General features: G+C 44.1%; 1 protein-coding gene across 3 annotated transcripts in view; it reads right to left on the bottom strand.

The window, feature by feature from the left end:
* The window catches only part of CHRM3 (cholinergic receptor muscarinic 3), a 3,761,375-nt gene that overhangs the window by 1,919,490 nt on the left and 1,823,307 nt on the right, over positions 1-18,578 (bottom strand). For all 3 annotated transcript variants that reach the window (XM_069607974.1, XM_069607972.1, XM_069607973.1), the window contains one exon: positions 13,395-13,494. The gene's annotated coding sequence lies outside the window, so the exon portion shown is untranslated. The remainder of the gene's footprint in view (positions 1-13,394; positions 13,495-18,578) is intronic.

The raw sequence follows: 18,578 nt of genomic DNA, 5'->3' as shown, positions 1-18,578 counted from the left end.
GGGAGAAGGCAGAGAGCAACAAACTGATTCTGAAAGACCTGGATACCCAGACAGAATTTGAGGAAGAGCACCAGAAAGCTGGTGCCCTTCAAAGGCAGAGGGACGACCTGGCGGCACAGAGGCAGGCTCTTAGTCAGGAAAGGGACACCTTAGGGCAGGAAGTCTGCCACTTAAAAAGAAAAATGGAAGAAAATCACCTGGCCCTCCAGGGACTGGGTGACCTCCAAAAAGAGCATCAAAACCTGTTCCAGCACACCAGGAGGGTGGAGGATGCTCTGGCAAGAAAGGAGCAGGCCAGTAGGGATGGTACTCAGGAGGTAACCCTCCTGCAGCAAAGACTGGCCCAGTATTCCAGGACAAACCAGGAAGCACAGAGAGAGAATGAGGCTCTCTGCCAGGACAATGATAGGCTCCAGCAACAGGTAGCCATGCAGGAGAGACTGATAGAGTCTAGTAAGGCCATGACTGAGGAACTGAAAGCACAGGCTTTTGCATGGCAACAGGGAGCAGGGGCTGATAGAGATGAAGTTCGCTGGGAAAGGGAAACACCTGAGCATAACCTCAGGAGCCCTAGTACCAGAGGCCTTCATCTCTCCCAGTCCCTGGACTCTGCCACACCCATGTCCCCTGGCGCACGTGAGCACAGGGCCACAGGGATGGCAGATTACTATCCAGCCAAAAGTATGGGGCTCATAGGCCAGTACCACCCAGGAATGGATGGGCGGGCATCCTGGTTTGGGCACCTAAGTACAGTGCAATTTAGTGGGGAACCCCAGGAGAGTAGGCCCAATAAGGGCATCCTAAAAACCTCTGCCCAGTTAGGTCAGTGGGGCGGGTACTCATCAAATCCTGGCAGCAAAGAGGGATCTGAAGACTCCTCTGAGTGTCACAGGACACAGGAGACCAGGTCCCCACATTCTGCCAGCCATTCCCAGGCTCGCAAAATCCGGGAAAACCTGGAAGATCAGACAGGCACCTCTGGGAGCAGTGCTTCTGAGTCAGAGGATGAATGGACCATGGTTGCCCGAACCAAAAAGGCCAATAAGGCAAAAAGGGCCATGCTTAAGGACCCCTTAAAACAGATTAAGGCAATAAGGAGTGTCATCAACCCTTATCACAAGAACGCCAAGTATTCTGTTTGGGAACACTTGGAGCTTTACGGCAAATGATGGAGACTTTCCATTTGAAGGACAGCAGTAGCTTCATCCAGTATGTAAAATGGACATTCTCCCGAGAATACTCCAGTTTCTTTGCAGGGATAGAGGACCAAAACCATTCAAGATGGTCCACATATAGGGCGGCCATCTTGAAACATTTTTCTGTTCACCGGAATCCCCAAGAGGCCCGCAAGGCAGCCTACAATTTGCAATGTGGGGAGGATCAGGCCCCACAAGAATTTGTGCAGGAATTGAAGCTTGCCTTTGTGCAGACTACCAGAAGGGTGCGCACGGACAGCAAAGAATTTGTTAACACTTTTTTCAATGCCTAGCCCAAATCCATCATGACCCAGCTAGTGAGAGATTTTCATGAGCATGAGAAAAGGTCACTAGACTGGGTCATTGAACAGGTTACTCGGATCTATGAGGTGCAGAAGCCCATAGAAAATAAAAATAACACCCAGAAAAGCCCCAAATCAACCAGCACCCCTGCTTCTGCTAAGGTGGCAGAGGTAAAGGTTGCCCCCATTTTAGATTTGGAGATGGCGGGGGGCCTAGAAAACCTGCCTACACCAAATAATTCTAAGACCAGAAGGCCCTCGGGCCAGTCACAAACAGGGAGTCAAGGAGGTAGTCCCACAAATGGGATCCCTCATTCCCCTGATTATGTAAGTCCCCGTTACAAGGGAAACCAACCCATCCTGGGTTATGTGTGGACTCCTCCAGCCCAACGGGGGGATCCAGCCAAGCACATAACCCAGGGAACTCCCCTCCTAACTCCCCACAGGTGGGCAGAAATTCCCCAAATACTGGGCAGAACATTTTTCCCAGGTATCCACCAAATTTCCAACCCCAAAATCATCCATCCTTCTTTCCCCAATTCCCTGAGCCCAGACCACTTAATCCAGGAGAGGGGAGGCCAAGGGTGGAGGGGTTCCCAAATCTTCCCAACCCGGGGTACTACCAGAGAAGGGATAGCTACCCTTCCCGGGATCAGCCCAGGGGAGAAAACAGAACCCTGTATCAGCCTGAGCGGGTTTCACAGTTAGAGCGCCAGGTCCAAAATATGGCACAGGATCTGGGTTACATGCTGAGGGCTCAACAGAACCCTAAGATGAGCATGCTGGCGTAGAATGTCCCAAACTCCGGCCCTGGTGCTCCAGAACAATGACGGGGGCAGCACCCCGATAACTCACCGGTTCCCAGGGAGGAGCACAAGGGGAAGGGGGGTGCAAAGCGTGGGAGGAAGCTTCCTTCCCCACTTGTAAATAGCCCCTGGAAACCCAGGAACCGGGAAAAAAATCTCCTACCCCTGAAAGTCTGCCACCCAAGGAGCAAAGAGGAGGTAGGAGAAACAAAGGACCCAAACAGACACATTTAGTGGAGGAGGTACAGATCTTCCAATTTGAGGGAGAGGGATCCTCAGAGGATCCTGGGAAAAGGATCTTCTCCTTCAGAGATGGGGGAACTTCTCTCAAAGAGAAATAGGTCCCAAGGGATCCAAATCTAGACTGGGTAGATGTGGGGACAGAGCTAGCGCCACCCATCATCTCATCCCAGAACCAACAGCATCAAAATCCCCTGGTTCAAACCCATTCTGGTGACTGCCTCTAAAAAGAGGGGGCGGCCGAGAACCGGAACCAGGGGAACCCACAACGGCTCTGATTTCCAGTTGCCAACTTTTTCTTGCAGATCCCATGACTCTCCACAGAATTCTGCCCAGATCTCTTCTCTCGCAATGTCCAAAACTAAAAAATTGGCCCACCAGTTGTCCAAAAATGTGCATCATCTGTGCTCCCTTGAGGAGAAGGAGGGAAGATACTATGCCCCGGTAGAAGTAAAGTGGCAGGGTACAATGTTGGCACTGGTGGACACTGGATCCCAAGCTATCCTTTTGTCCAAAAGGGCTTTTGATGAACTAAATGCAGGAAAGGGGGAGAATTATCGAATTCCTCTCACCTCTCTTCCTGGACAACTTCAGAACTTTGACGGGAAGGAAATTCCCTTCGAGGGGACTGCAGATTTGGACATCAAAATTGGGCGACACAAGGTGAAACACCCGGTAATAGCAGTGACTCCAGAGGGCACCCCTTGTTTACTAGGGAATGACATCCTGAGACGGTTGTCACCCCTAATAGAATGGGATGACCGTCTACTGGAAAAAGATCAAGGGTCATTCCAAAGTAGAGGGACTAGACAAAACTGGAAATGACTTAGCTGATCAGCTGGCCAAAACGGGGCCATCCAAGGGAATCTAATAGAGATTGAGTCCCTGTTGGGGGAAATCCAGGTCACTGCTATCACTAGGTCCCAGACAAATGCTCACAATGATCTTTCAACTGCACAATGGATTAAGGAGGCCCCAGATGCTGATTTGATTATGGCTCAGCAGGGGGATCCAATAATTGGTAAGTTTTACCAACACATTGAGGACTCTGAGAACATTCCCCTGACGGATACCGATTACATTGGGAAAGAGGACCTTAGAGTGTTGATGAAATGCCCAAAAATGTTCTGAATCCAAGACGGTTTGTTGGTAAGGAAATCCCAAGCTAGCCATGATCAGTTGGTGGTTCCTACCTCATTCCGAAGCCTGATGTTAAGTTACGCCCATGATGCGGCGACAGCCAGTCGTAGGGGGTTTCATACAACACTTGAGATCTTAAGAGAGGTTGCATACTGGCCACACATGGGGCAGGACCTCGACCAATACTTGAAGGGGTGTCTTGTGTGAGCACAATTTCAGCCAACATCCCTCACACACCGTGCGCCTCTCCAAAAGAGGGGGATGACACTGCCATGGTCAGATTTGCAAGTCAACTACATAGGCCCCATGATTAGCTCCTCTAGGGGAAATATGTACATGTTGACGGTGACATGCTTATTTACTAAATGGGTGGAATGTCTCCTGGCCCCAAACTGCAAGGCAGAAACAGCAGCTGCCCTGATGATCAATCACATCTTTTCCCGTTTTGGTCTACCCAAAGGATTGAGTCAGACAGAGGTAGCCATTTCACCAGCGAAGTAATGACAAAGATGTGGCAGATACTGGGGGTTAAAAGGAAGCTACATATTGCTTACCGGCCAGCTTCTTCTGATGCAGTAGAACGTTACAACCGAACCATTGTGAGCATATTAAAAAAAAAAGTTTGTGACAGATTCTGGGCCAAGTTGGGATATCCCATTACCTCTTGTCCTAATGGCCATCAGATCTACCCCTTCATCTGCAACTAAAATGTCACCGTTTGAGCTGATGACTGGACGAAGGATGGTGCTTCCCCTGCATTTGCTTTAAAGGACCCAAGAGCAAACATTGATCAATGCCTCCACAACTCATGAGTATGTTGAAAATCTAAGGAAACACCTCCAACATGCTTTTGCCTATGCTCAGCGAAACCTAGAAAGATCAGCCGATAGCATGAAGACTCATTATGATTTGAAGACTACTAGGAAAGAATACAATGTAGGAGACCGGGCTTATCTGTACAATTTCCAAAGGAACCAGGTCAAACCGCGGACATTTCTGCCTACATGGAAGGGACCTTTTGAAATTGTAGACAACAAGATCTACATCCCCAAGGGTAGTTTGGCGGAAGGGGAAGACAAGTGGGTCCATATAAATCAGCTAAAGTGTTGCCATCCCAGGCACACTCTGTAGCAACTGGAGGAGTCCTCTGCAATCCCAGAGGGGACCGCTCCAGATTAATACGTGTCCAACCTTAAAATATTCCACATATAGCCTATAAAATTCTATGATTCTTGAATGCAAATGTCTCCTGATGTATAAATGTATATGTTCGCCCCACCATTAATAGTGGTGGGGAAATGTCTACGAATATGTTTCTGCTGCTTTGCTTTGTCATCCTAGGAGAGATAAACCATGGAGACTGCCCAAGAAGGATGACCCAGGGACCGGGAGAAAAGATCTGAGGGGCCAGAGGTACTGCCCGAAACTCCCATCAGGACCAGCGAGGAGAACCAATCGATCAATCCCGATGGAGGAAAAGTTGCTGAACTGTGCCATCTGCGGAATCAGAAGAAGATGATGCGGACATCCCAGCGCGTGGATCAAAACACCCTTTGCACCCGACTCCCCCTCGACTCGAAATCAAAGTGCAGTCGGGCGGGGGGGGCTTGTCAGGTGTATCGACCCAGTTATTATGCTGTAACATGTGGTGCTGTGGGCTTAGAAAATCCAAGATGGCCGAAAAGCCCACAATTGCGCCAGAATCCAGAAAAACCGCCCAGTTTTTGCGCACACCAAAATGGTTGCCTGACCCGCCACCCACCAGTGCAAGCGTGATGGGCCAGAAGCGCCATGAGTGAAACGTGGTGCCATAGGAAAAACAGCATTGCCTGTTAGCTCAAAAAAGCGCTTTGAAATCACCTTTGTTTCTCTGAATGCAAGCTCAAAATGCCTATGTCAAACATTGGAAGATATTCAAAAATCTTACTGAACACCAGCAGACGTCTGGTAGAATGAAGTCTTGTGTGCATACCAAATCTGGAAAGATGAAGAGCCTAAAATAATGTTCATAACAAAACTGGCTGAGCTGTGGATGTCAGCAGCTTAAGTGAAATGGGATTTAAAGCCACTAAAATCGAAATGTTTAAAATAAATGAGTGACCTACTTTTGAGTGTCACATAGGTTGAAACTGCTTAAATGTCATGCTTTTGAACTTAGAATAAGCGTTCTAGCTGCATGTGTCAAAATTGTAAGTTTGATTTGAATGAAGAAAAATGGGAACAAACGTGACCTTTGGCTGAAGCCTGGCTTAAGGAGATTGAATTCTGCCCAGCAACTACCCCCGACAGGAGGTGAAACTTGCCCAGCAACTGCATTCACAGGCCTGGCCTGCCTTCTGCTGCCCCACCAAAAGGAGATCACACATCTCTGATTGAATCAGGGGAGGGGTGCCTGGGACTGCAAGGAAAGAGAACAATGAACTTCCATTTGCTCCAAGCAATTGCTAAATCAGGGGGTCGTAAATGGCTTCCTCTTGGAAGGAAATGGGAGGGGCACTGCCTCTGTGAGCCAGCTGAGCTTGGAGGAAGTGGACAAACCAGAAATTCCCCCATGTGCTTTGGGAAACCACACCCCTCTGGGCCAGAGCATAATTTTAGAAATATGGATAATTCATAGTACATAATTGTCAAAATTACATCAATAATATCATTATTCCTGTGATTTTTCTGTGCACATTTTAAGAGGTGTTAGGACTCTGTGGTATGTTCTGGGGGGTAGTAGCGGAAAATAGGGTATTACTCCAAATGTCTGTATATTAAAAATCTGACACTTCATCATCTGATGCCCATATTCCTTAAGCACATTTGTGTAAATTCTGGAAAAGTTTAGAGATTGTGTTCTGGAAGAAAAGGGCAGAATTCTGTCAGAAGTGAACACAACATCTTACAAAGACAGGGATCGGATGGTTTGGCGCTACAGAAAATATGTTAACTGGACATATAATATTAGAAAAATTGTACATAGATAAATATGCATCTAAGTCAAAAATAGATTTGTGTGCAAAGTGACAAGGGGAGTGTTCTTTCTGTATGCCATAAAAATGATGCCTGATGACACAGGATGACTCACAATTCAGTTCCCCAGTCAGGCGACAGAGAATCCTATAGTCAATCAGGATCCTTAGAGGGTTGGGCATAGAAAGTCAGCCTTCCCACCCACTTTCAAAAGACATAAAAAGAGCCATTGAGACCCAGGGAGAGACATTCACATTCCACTTTCTTGCAAAGCACTTTGCCGGACGACTCCAGATCCAAAACCAGACTCCAGACTCCAGAACTTTGAAGCAGAAGGCCTAATGTAAGCTAAAAGTATTCTCAGCTGGTCTTACAATTTTTCAAACTGATTTACCCCAGACTTCCAAGGGGCACATCAGAATAAAACAGCCGGGCTGTACTGTTTGATTCTAGCCAAGAACTTTTTCCAGAACCAGAGATCCAGACCAGCAGAGCAGAGAGAACCGCAGCTAAACCTGTTGACCAGATCTGTGACTGGGCCCATTCCTTCCAAATTCCAAATTAGGAGTGAGTATCCAGCCAGAGCTGTGCAAAACCAATCTCTTAGTTTAAAATAATGTAATTCAAACCATTTCCACCTATGTAAAACTGCATAGAAATCGTGTGTGCATTCTGTGATTTCAAACCTGTGAAAGTGTCATTTGAATCTTACTTTATTTCTGAGAATCTACCTCCATTAAATCGTCCGTATCTTTTGCGTGTCCTAGGAGCGAGATTTAACTTTCACTGTAAAGCTAAGAACCTAAGCTTTCCAACAAGCCCAAACCCGACTTTCTACTCCTTATACTTTTTCCGTAATCACGATCGACGCACTCGGAAAAAGTGCCGTGAATTGCAATTTGACTCAAATTTCTCCACCTGTCAAAAATCGCTGTCTTTTGCTTGCAACTGCTGAAATCCGTTTTCAATCTGATAATCATTCCTGATTAATTGCTAGTGTTGACCTGAACTAAGTAGCTTTCACCTACCCTGAATCTCCTATAGGGAATTAAAATCATTTTCAGCATATTTTCACTTCACACATTAAAAGTATTTCTGCATGTTTTAAAAGCATACCGGTTGCTCCAAGCTTGCTAGGGGGGAACTAGAATTTGTATTGTATTGTGATTGTCTTCCTGAAAACTGTGTACTCCCTTTCCATCTCTTTATATTGTATAGGGGGGGGAGTGAATTGCCACAAGGGAAAAAGTGATCATATTATCTCTTGTTGAAACCATATCAGTTTATTTCTGTGCTGCATTCTTTTCCATCATTGCATTTCCTTGAAACCATAAAAGTATTCTCTGCTACCTCATCCTTTCTATACTAACTCCTCACTGATTGAAAAGAGTGTACAATTGTAACATTACCCATTGTTGATCAATATTATATTCATAAGTGTGCTATCAAATATTAATTTAATTTATTCATAAAAGTGTGATATATATATATTGTTTAATTTTTTCAAATAAATCTTTTAATTTGCAAACAAACCTACTTCTTGGCTCAGTGAGGTCAGGAGGATTCAAAGAGAGGGGCGCTATACAAGGGTTTATCACCCAGATCTATGAACTTGTCATAAAAATATATAAATAAGGGCTTCCTTTGGGCATCCCAGACTAGGCATTGACTTAGTTGGAGTGCTGAATTGAAGTCACTTAACAGACCGTACAAACATTTAAACAACTGAATTGTTACTAAGCAGAGGTTGCAGTGCTCGCAAGCAATAAGGCTTAATATAACAAAGGCTTACATCAAGCAAGGGGGTGAGCCATTAGTTATTTAGATCCTAAGAAGGAACGGGCAGAGAAATGGCAAAATACTCTCAATGCAAAGTACATATGAATATGAACATTGCCAAAGTGTCGCCCTGCTGGCTGTGACCCTTGTAATTCATAAATGCAAGTTGCAGATTATTTCAGTGCTACAATTAAAATACACACAAACCAAACAAGATGTGCAATCACCTAACCCTTTCCCGGAGTGGGGTTGGGAAGGAAGACAATTAGAGCAAAGGAGGGTGAAAAAACTCAAAAGCCATAATCTTCGACAATTCTAATCCAAACCAGGTTGTGACCATTTGTCTGTGTTAGACATATTCATAAGAAAAATAGAAGAAAATCTATAACTAACACAATACAATGGTTGTGCTGTGGGTAGTCTAAAACAACACAAAGTATGAATGAAAAACATGGTATAAAGAGCCAGTAATTTCTAAAAATAAAACGGGGTTATATACTCCCAATCATTTCATTCTAGGCACTTTATAGTCTACCAACAATGTGGGACTTGCATAGGCGGTTCATTTGCTATACTTATTATACCCCCAAAAACATGTACAGTTCTTCATCCACATTGTGGCCCACAGGGCTTTCACTTTCAAATGCTATAAAAAAACTCCTTTTTTTCTTCCTGTCTAAGTAGACGTTCAGTGTCCCCTCCTCTGGGCCCAACGTCTACCTTGTATAGGCCAAAAAATGTCAAACCTTTGGGATTTCGGTCATGCAATTCAGAAAAGTGTTTGGCCACCGTCCTTATTTTTTATGGCTCTTACATGCTGTAGAATGTGGACTTTTAAGTTTGCATTTAGTGCTTCCTACATACCATTTGAGGCTCAGACAAGTTAGTAAATAAACAACAAATTCCGATTTGCACATGATTTTGCCCTTTATGTGAACAGAATCTCGGAATATGGGATGAGTATAGTATTACAACTCTGGGCCTATTTACACATTTTGCATCTTGTGCATTTGAAAAAGCCATCTCTGCATTTACACAACCAATTATAGCTCACTCCTGTATTTTCCGGAACCATATAACTATTGACTAGTGTGTCCATAATTGAGACACTTTTACAGAACGGTAATATCAGGGTGTTCATTCAGGGCCCTGCTCAGATCTTTGTCAACCTTCAGTACTTTCCAATATTTATTCACAATCTGTTTTATGGTTTCAGAATGACTCCCAAAATGTTAAGATGCGCCTGATGGCATTTTCTTCTTGTTCACACTCTGAATTGGATATTTGTTTTGTCAATAATGTATATCTGTCCATATCTCGTGTTTTTCAATATGATCTTTCAATCCCTTTTTTGGGATATTGTTGATGCAGAAAGCTTTGTGCCATTATTTGTCTGGCTGAGTCGAAATCTGAAATGTTGCTGCAATTCCTACGTATTCTGATGAATTCCTCATATGGGATACTCCATGAGAGATTTTTCGGATGTCCACTTCTTTCAAGTAAAGGGATATTTTCCCCTGTGGATTTTCTATGCTGTTCACATACTACTTTTTGGGCAATGATTTTCACTTGTACATCCAAAAATACTATGGAGTGCAGACTGTGATGGTCCATCAATTCCAGGTTACAGTTATTGATGTTAAGTGATTTAACAAATTCAAGCCATTTCTTCTCACTGCCATCCCAGATGACAAACAAGTCATCTATGTAGCGTAGCCACAATAAAATGTTTTTGGTGTATATCTAATTTTTTTGTCACCAAACTGTAAACTTTTCCCAGTATCCCATTTTCACATTGTCAGATTTGCATAGGGTGGCGCAAATGTAGTGCCAATGGTGGTGCCCTTGGTTTGTCGAAAAACATTGTTGTTGAAGAGGAAGATACTGTTCTGTCGGCAGAGATCTATCATTTCAAGGATCATTTTGGAGTGTTGCAAATGATTGAGAGAGCGAGTGTTCAAAAGGAATTCACATGCCTTCATGCCATCTTTGTCTTGGATGGACGTATATAAAGATAACTCCTCTATGGTTGCCAGTACATAAATTGGTTCCCACGGAAGATCATCTATTTTAGACAGAAAGTCTGTAGTGTACCTCACATATGATGGTAGTGAGGGTACAAAGGTAAACAATACTTAGTCTACAAATTTAGACATATTCCCAAGTAGAGAGCCACTCACGGTCACAATAGATCTCTCTGGTGGTTTAGTGGAATTCTTATGAACCTTTGGGAGGAAATAAATGGTTGGAGTAGTCGAATGCTTAGTAAACAGAAATGTAACCATGTCTTCTTCAAGTATTCAAGTTTTCTGCCAATTCATCAGAAAAGCCCACACATTATTTCCAATTGCTTAATGAGATTGGTTACAAGCCTTTCATAGCATGTGATGTCATCAAGTTGTTTATGTGCCCCTTTAATCTAGTCTCTTGTATTCATTATGACGATATTGCAGCCTTTGTCGGCTGGTTTGATAATGTACTTTGACAGTTTGCCCAGATCCACCAATACTTTTTTCTGTTTGTTGGACAAATTGCTTTTAGGTTGGAAACTCGTCTTTCTTCTCATACTTTTCAAATAGTCGATGACTACATTTAAAAAAAGGCATTGATGTGACAATTCTGGATGCCTTTTGGGTTAAATTTTAATTTGCACTTCAGTCGACTAGTAGAGGGCCAGTCGGTACTTATGCCTAGCTCTTCTAAGTCTACAGAGTCTTTACAGTGTTCCATGTGATTTCCCTTTTCAAGGTTTACAAGGGTTGTTAGGGTGTCTACTTCTGCGATAGCAATCTCTGTGCTACCTTCTGATATCGATTTGGATTCTTTCTTATATGGGTTGGTGGGAAAGAATATTTTTAAGACATAGTTTGCGTACAAAGCTATCTAGGCAAATCCTAGTCTGAACATAGTCAAAACTTGCCAAAGGGAAAAAGGTAAGGCCCAATTTTAGTATTTTGATTTGTTCTTTCGTTAGTTCAGGATCAGACAGGTTGATAATTTGTTGTTTATTCATAGCTTGCATTACACTGTTATTCATTTGCCAGAGTGCAGCAATCTGGCTGGAGGTTGCTGTTTGTATTGGTTGCCCTCTGGCCTTGCCTCACTTTTCTCTTCCCCCTCTCCCTCGTCCTCTTGTGTTGAAGTTGTTTCCCTGTGTTTTTTTGCTTGTTCTTCTCTCTTGGCATAGCAGCCTCATGTCTTCTAAAAAATGTAGGCGTACCGATGGCTCCTCACCTTCACTCTCAGTGATATCCAATTCCGAGGTTGGGACTGTTAATTCTAAGTTTTCTTCAGTTTGATTCATAGATGGTATTGATGTTACTTTTGCTCTCTGTCTCATATGGTCGAACCTATGTGCAAATGTATACACGCAACTTTTTTCATAGCCTCCTTTGTCTCTCAGAAATGTTAGTTATTTTCTGAGCTTTATCTCCTCTTCATATGTTTGCAGTCTCGCTTCGATGCTGGCATGGAGTTTCTTTCCCTCTTCACTTTCTTTTACCATTTTCATTTTGTGTTCTAACTCAGTTATCTGTGTCAGAGTTTTAACTCGATCATTGCCAGCATGTCTGATGAGTATTTTTAGAAATGTATTAGAACAATGGTCTGTGGCATCACCCCATTCTCTCAGCATGACCGGGTCCTGTTCTTCGAAGGAGGGTATTGTAAGTATTCTTAAACCCTGAGGGATCCTTCTCACATCTAGATAGTTTTGTAGGGAATGTTCCTCCCATCATTTACTAATTTCCTTTTTCCTTGCTTTTTCAAGTTCTTTCAAAAGTGTGATTTTGCTATTTTCTTTAGGTTTTACAATCTTTTCCCCTTCCTTGCTTTTTGTCGAAGGTAAAGTCTCATTGAATGGGTTGTTCACCTGTTCCTTTCTTGCTGCCTCTCTGCTGGCCTGGGAAGCCATTGTGTAAGGTATTGATAATTCTAGTTTATTCTTGGCTACGATTTGTGCAGAAAGCACAATATAAAGTTGGCAGATTCTTATCTGTGGCTTATGGTTGCGTCAATGCACTGTTCCAAAACATATGCTGCGAGGAGATGTTGAAAGAGCGCAACTATAAACCACCCCAAAGAATAATTCTTATAGCAGACCAAATGGACCCAAATGAGTGCTTACCCCTCCAGTGTTTACTGTGCGCGTCCTCCGCCACATCCAGGTATCCCTGTCATTGTCAGGAATCAGAGGTGGAAGCTGTGGCATAGCTGGAAGCATTAGCGTTAGGAGCTATTTACCGCTCTTGTCCTCATCCAAGATGGTGGGCTTCCGTATTTAAGCAGACTCCGCCCCTCACTCTGGGCATAGTATCTGTTTTTCTCCCTACAGTGCTCCGCTACTTACTCGGTATCCTTACCAGTGCCTTTCCGACTTCTTCGTGCCTTTTCCTGTGTGTCTTTTCTTTGGGGAAAGACCGCTTCTGTACCTTGCGGTTGTATTCTTAGTTCCACTTCTGTTTGTTTCTTTTTCATGGTTGGCGTATACGGGAATACTCTAGTCTGTATCTGCTCAACCGAGCCTCAGCTTCTGTTCATTCACAGTGCTTCCGCAATTCTGCTGGGGTAAGTGTCAGCGTCTTTTAGAAAGGCGCTGCTGGTTTTTTCTATCTCTTAGCGTTCTACCGCCCTTCGAGCTTACCTGAGACCGTCCTTCGGTTTCGAGTATCTTCCGCGGCTCTCCGCGGCTACTTCTGTGGAAGGGGCGAGACGCCGTACAGTCTTCTAGGTACCTGCCTAGCCTTTTTGGTTCTTTAGGGTCTACTCCGTATGCCTTTGCCTTCCTTACTATTTCCTTTATTTGCCTAGTACATTTTCTCCCTTGGAGTCTAGGCGGGGAAGCCTAATCCAAAAGAACACATTCTCATTAGAAATATAGGATTGTGTATAGTTATTTAGAGTCGAAGAACACATATTTCATGTATATGAGCCATAATGATGAAGCAGTGAAGGATAGGGCATCCTTTTTCACATACCTGCTCTGGGATGGAGACTATTGCTCTGACCTTTGGATCAGGCACCTTGTCTTGAAAACGTCTTCAACGGAAATAACACTGATTTTCTTCAAAGTGTGCCCTGTAAAACGAATCAAACAATGTAAAAACTGCCCGCTGTGCTATATTCATCGAAGTACGTAACTCAAACAAAGTGAACATATATTTTGACATTGCGACTATAGATGTGAAAAGTCTTCTATCTAAGTTTTATTACAGTTTTGAGTAATTCCATTTAAATGTATGCCCCAACTGCCACCAAAATGTTACCTACATCCATACGCTCTAACTCAAGAGTAAATTAGCCACATTTCATATTTTTTGTGCTGGCCCACTCCTGCCCACAGAAACAACCTGAGAGGGTTACCCTTGCCTTATATTAAGGGCTGAATAGGACACTAACCTATCTGAAAAATTGCCATTCAAATCCTTTCAAATAATTCGGACCATTCGGAGCTGTAAATCTATGGGATTTGAAAGATTCAAACCTCGAATCAAGTGGCTTGGTTAAGTACAAGAAAGCTTTGGCTCTTTCAAGCTCGAACTTTGGTCACATTGGGTCCAATTATGAGTTTGGCTATATTTTGGTGGAAATAATGCCATAGCTGATTACTGTAACTGCCATTTATTCCCGCAGACTTACTGCAGGATTACAAGTAGTGGTAGGGAAGTATTAATACTCATTTTGGAGGCCAAAGGTCTCCATAAGGATTTATGCAGAATTACCATTAATGGCAATTGCGCCGCTTTTTGGCGGTGAACTGGCAGAGTCACCTCCTGCTCTTTGCTGGAGCTAAATCCTCCTCTTCACCACCAAACCTGTGGTACAGTGGTACAGTAATGCATGTGACAAATGTGGTCCCTTCTCCCCTAGGGGAGAGTCCCTTCCCAGGGGGCCAGGGCAGTCCGTCCACAGTACAATAGTCTCCTTAGGGGTAGTGCACTGAGGAAGGATCACATAAGGAGGGAATTCCTCTATGTGATTAGGGACAACCATTATCATAGAACGTGTTATGACCCACTCCCCCCTTCTCAATACACTCAACCCTAGGTCCTCTTTCCCCCTCTCTACGGAGGGTTGATGTATTTCGTTGCCAAATCAGTCAAACCAACAAACATCCCAAGGAATGTGTTGATTACCTGTAACTCCTGTTCTGTCACATTGTACACTTTCATGAATTCACATGCGTTGAATATTCCCTGCCGACAGGCTGGGAATCCTCTGTAACATTTTATTATAGCTTATAATAGAACTTTGGGGCTCACTTTAGTAGCCCATCCATGTCCTTTTGGGTACATTCTGCCTCAGCCAATGGGATTTCGAGTTACTAGCCCCATCCAGGAGGCCATCTTCAGATTCTGACCCATCAGGATGAGAGTTGGCATAATGTAGCCTTGCTCCCTTGGGGGTGGTAGGTGGACACATGTGAATCCATGAAGGATACCAATGCTGGAGAACAAGGGTTACATGTAAACAACATACTCCATCTACAGCATTGGATCTTTCATGGATTCACATGCTTTGAATAGATTGCCACAGCAGTTAACAATTTGTAACAGGAGGTGTAAAGGGAGAAGTCATACCTTATTGAAACAAGCATTGTAGGACGGCTCTTCCCACCCTTGCTTCAGCTTCTCCTTGTCCCTTCATTCAGTAATGCTTGACAAAGTTGTGCAGAGCTGCCCAGGTTGCCCCGCAGCATATGTCTGACAGGGGACTCCTGCCCATAGAACTGCCGAAGAACACACTGCCCTAGTGTAATGAGCCCAAACGGGTCCTTGCAGTGGTCACCTTGCCTGTGTTTGCACTGTGGAAATTGCAGTGGAAACCCATCTGGCAATACCTTGCTTTGAAATAGGCTGACCTTTGTTAGGACGGCTGAAAGTCACAAACAGTTGAGATGTTTGTTGAAAGTTTTTGGTTCTGTCTATGTAGAACTTCAGGACTCTTTGAAGGTCAAGCAAATGTAGAGCTTGTTCAGTTGGCGTGGATGGATGTGCAAGAACACCGCTACGGTCACTTCATTGTGCAGGTGGAAGTTGGACAACACCTTGGGAACAAACGTAGGGTTTGTTTTTAAGATGTCCGTGTTTTTCTCAAACTGTATATACAGAGGTTTAGCAGATAGTGAATGCAGTTCTGACACACGTCGAAAGGATGTGATTGCTACTAGAAAAGCAGTCTTCCAGGACACAAATGTTATGTCACAGTAACTATGGGTTTGAATGGGGGCTTCATGAGGGCTGACAACACAGTGGGCCTCATTACGACCCTGGCGGTAAGGGGTTTACGCCAGCGTTAGCTGCGCCGACCCCTTACCGCCAATTACGAGGTCCCTTAGCGCCATGGAGGTTTTAACACCCGCTTTTAGCGGGTGTTAAAATCCATGGCGCTAAGGGACCATGGAGTTAATTACGCCACCGTAATTTACGGTGGCGTAATTAACGCCTTCCCCACTCCCATTATGCCCTATGGGGCAAAAATGGGAATGGGGAAGGGTAAATGGGGATTGGGGATTTACCGCCCCGCCAAGGTCGGAATGGGGCGGTAAGTCCGCCAACCACCATGGCGTAAACGTAGTTTACGCCATGGTGGTAAAGTGACGGCCCAGGCGGTAACTTACCGCCTGGGTCGTAATGAGGCCCAGTGTTTAAGGTCCACTGAGTGGTATTTTCTTTTGAGAGGGAGAAGTGCGCAATAGGCCCCTCATGAAGTGCTTAACGATGCAGGCTCCAAAATAGGCGCCACTCCATGCTTCCTGGTGTATCTAGAGATGGCCGGGAGAGTTATATGTTTTGCAGGCGAGTGAAACAAGTGGATCTAAAACACAAGTGCGAGTCTGGAACACGCACTCATATGAGAGAAAGAGGGTCTGGGACCCTATGAGAGAAAGAGAGTCAGTCCATGAGAAAACACTGGCTTGGTAGGAGACTGACCCAAGTCACCTTTGTGAGTCTGGGACCTGCACCCATATTAGAGACTGGCAATAAGAGGGTCAAGAACCCTAGGACTGATACAAGGAATTCTGTGATTGGTAGCGGAGCATGCTAAGCTGACAGGATATAAGAACTGCAAAGCCAAGAAACAATTCCTTGTGAGTTATCCAGCCACTTGGGACAAGAAGTAGTCTAGGGGAAAGGTGCACTACCCTAGCTTTAAAATCTTGCATTTTGGAACAGTGTTTTGCATCACTTTTTTTCATCACTTTTTACTACCAGAGAAACTGGGAACTTTTCTTTTGTTTGAAACACACAAAGAACACTGAGAAGAGATCATTCTTGCACAGTTATCTTAGCTTCTTAGTGTTAAGGACAGAAGTAGGTTTTTGGGACACGTCTGTGATAGACTTATTTATTTCAGACTACCTGTCAATTTCACAAGTTTCATTTGAGGTGGGGAAACTCCTCTTAGCTTTAGGGATGGAGAAGCATTTTTCCAAACCACTTTTAATGAATACAATTCTATATCCAAAAATATACGAGCATTGTGTCCGAGCCTTACTTCTGCACCCTTAAGGTGGCATTAACGGAATTACTGCCGCTTTTACAGCACTGTTGTTCTCGTAATGGGGCTGATTGTTTTATTTTGCTTAAATTTATTTTAAAGTGTGTTTTTTATTTGTATGCAAGTGATGCTATTTGGATGCAAGCCCTTATGTAATGTTGAATCAATTCAAACTTGATTCATACCCGCAGGTGTCTATGGATGGATTGAGCCTACTCAGATACATTCAAATTTCACAGAAAGTGAAGCATATATTCTAAGGCTTCCTTTTAACCCCTTGCTGAATCAGCTCTGTGGGGGTAGAGTGATTTGAACAGATCCAAACCATTATTTTAATGATTGAAACCTTGAATCATATCAGCTACTTCCAGGCAACCCCGGAACAAGAATTCCATATGGGTTGATGAGTCTGTGATTTCCCACTTTGCTTTCATCCTTGACATGTCTACTTTGCTTTTAGCAAGACTTAGCTGTGTCCAAATACATCAGTCTGTCTCTCCCATGAATCTCAAAACTTTGTCAATGTGGTATATTACTGCACGACGCTGAATACATAGGTACCGTACCAAAGACATTCTTCAATTGCATGGCATTCACACAGTTCCTGGCAGAAACATGTTGTCCAGGGATACGTCCAAGTACAAGCACAGTTGTACTTCGGTACAGACACCAAGTGAGAGCAGCACACAGGCAGGATCTGCTGCACACCCCAATATAGAGAGAACGTGATGGCTTGGTTAATAGCCACACATCTTCTCCACATAAGAGCTGGTATCTTTTCACAGCACATATTAGTTTATAGGAATGTCACAGAGTGGCCTGTGTCCATACAGCTAATCAAGGCTATTTAAGGAGCCCACATCCTTGCCTTTTGTGTGGCCAGTTTTTCCGCTGGTTGCAGTCCCGGGATCAATAGCTTGCAGGTGCTCCTTGACCCTTTCTGCCAGGTGGGTGAAGTGGGGCAAATATCAGGATTCCTTTGTTTCGATTGCCAATGTTTTTCTTTTTAGGCAATTTGTTGTACATTGCTGTAAGGTGTGGTGGTGAAATGGACAACAAAGCCAGATTTATAAGTTAACAAAATGCAGACGTATGTTGGTTACACCCAAATGTCATTCTTCCTTTCACAGAAACTATGCTGTTTATTACCAGCCATTAAAAAAGTCTGTCGGGCTCATTACAGGGTTGCCAGTTTCAGCGGGATACCAGCAGCCAGTCTCCGCAGCCTGATATCCCGGTATTACCAGGATATTACGGGCGGCAGAGGGACGGTAAGCTCCCATTCCCATGCAGCCCCATAGGACTCCATGGGATGGGATTCACTGACACCGCTACTGGCATTATCAGTGCTTCAGGCATTTATCTGCCATTGGGGGCCTGATCTACTGGCAGGTCAGGCCTTCCGGCAGATCCATGGCGCCACCAGCAGACATCTGGGAAAAATGCCTGTGTTGAAATTACTGCAATTTATGCCAGCATTTTTTCCGGACCGGCGAAGTCGTAATGTGGCCCTATAACTGTGATCATAGACCAAACAAACTTCTTTGCCCTCTACAAGCATGTGTGTAAACCTGACTGAATGATATAGGTATGTTAAATGGGTGGACTCTGATGTCAAACTTTCTAAAAAAAATGAGGGGCTCGTTTATAAATAACAAGTA

This window comes from Ambystoma mexicanum, chromosome 4q, assembly GCF_040938575.1.
Source record: "Ambystoma mexicanum isolate Mex_15411 chromosome 4q, UKY_AmexF1_1, whole genome shotgun sequence".
Lineage (NCBI taxonomy): Eukaryota > Metazoa > Chordata > Amphibia > Caudata > Ambystomatidae > Ambystoma > Ambystoma mexicanum.
The sequence above is the reverse complement of the archived record's forward strand: the minus strand, read 5'-3'. Positions and strand labels throughout refer to the sequence as shown.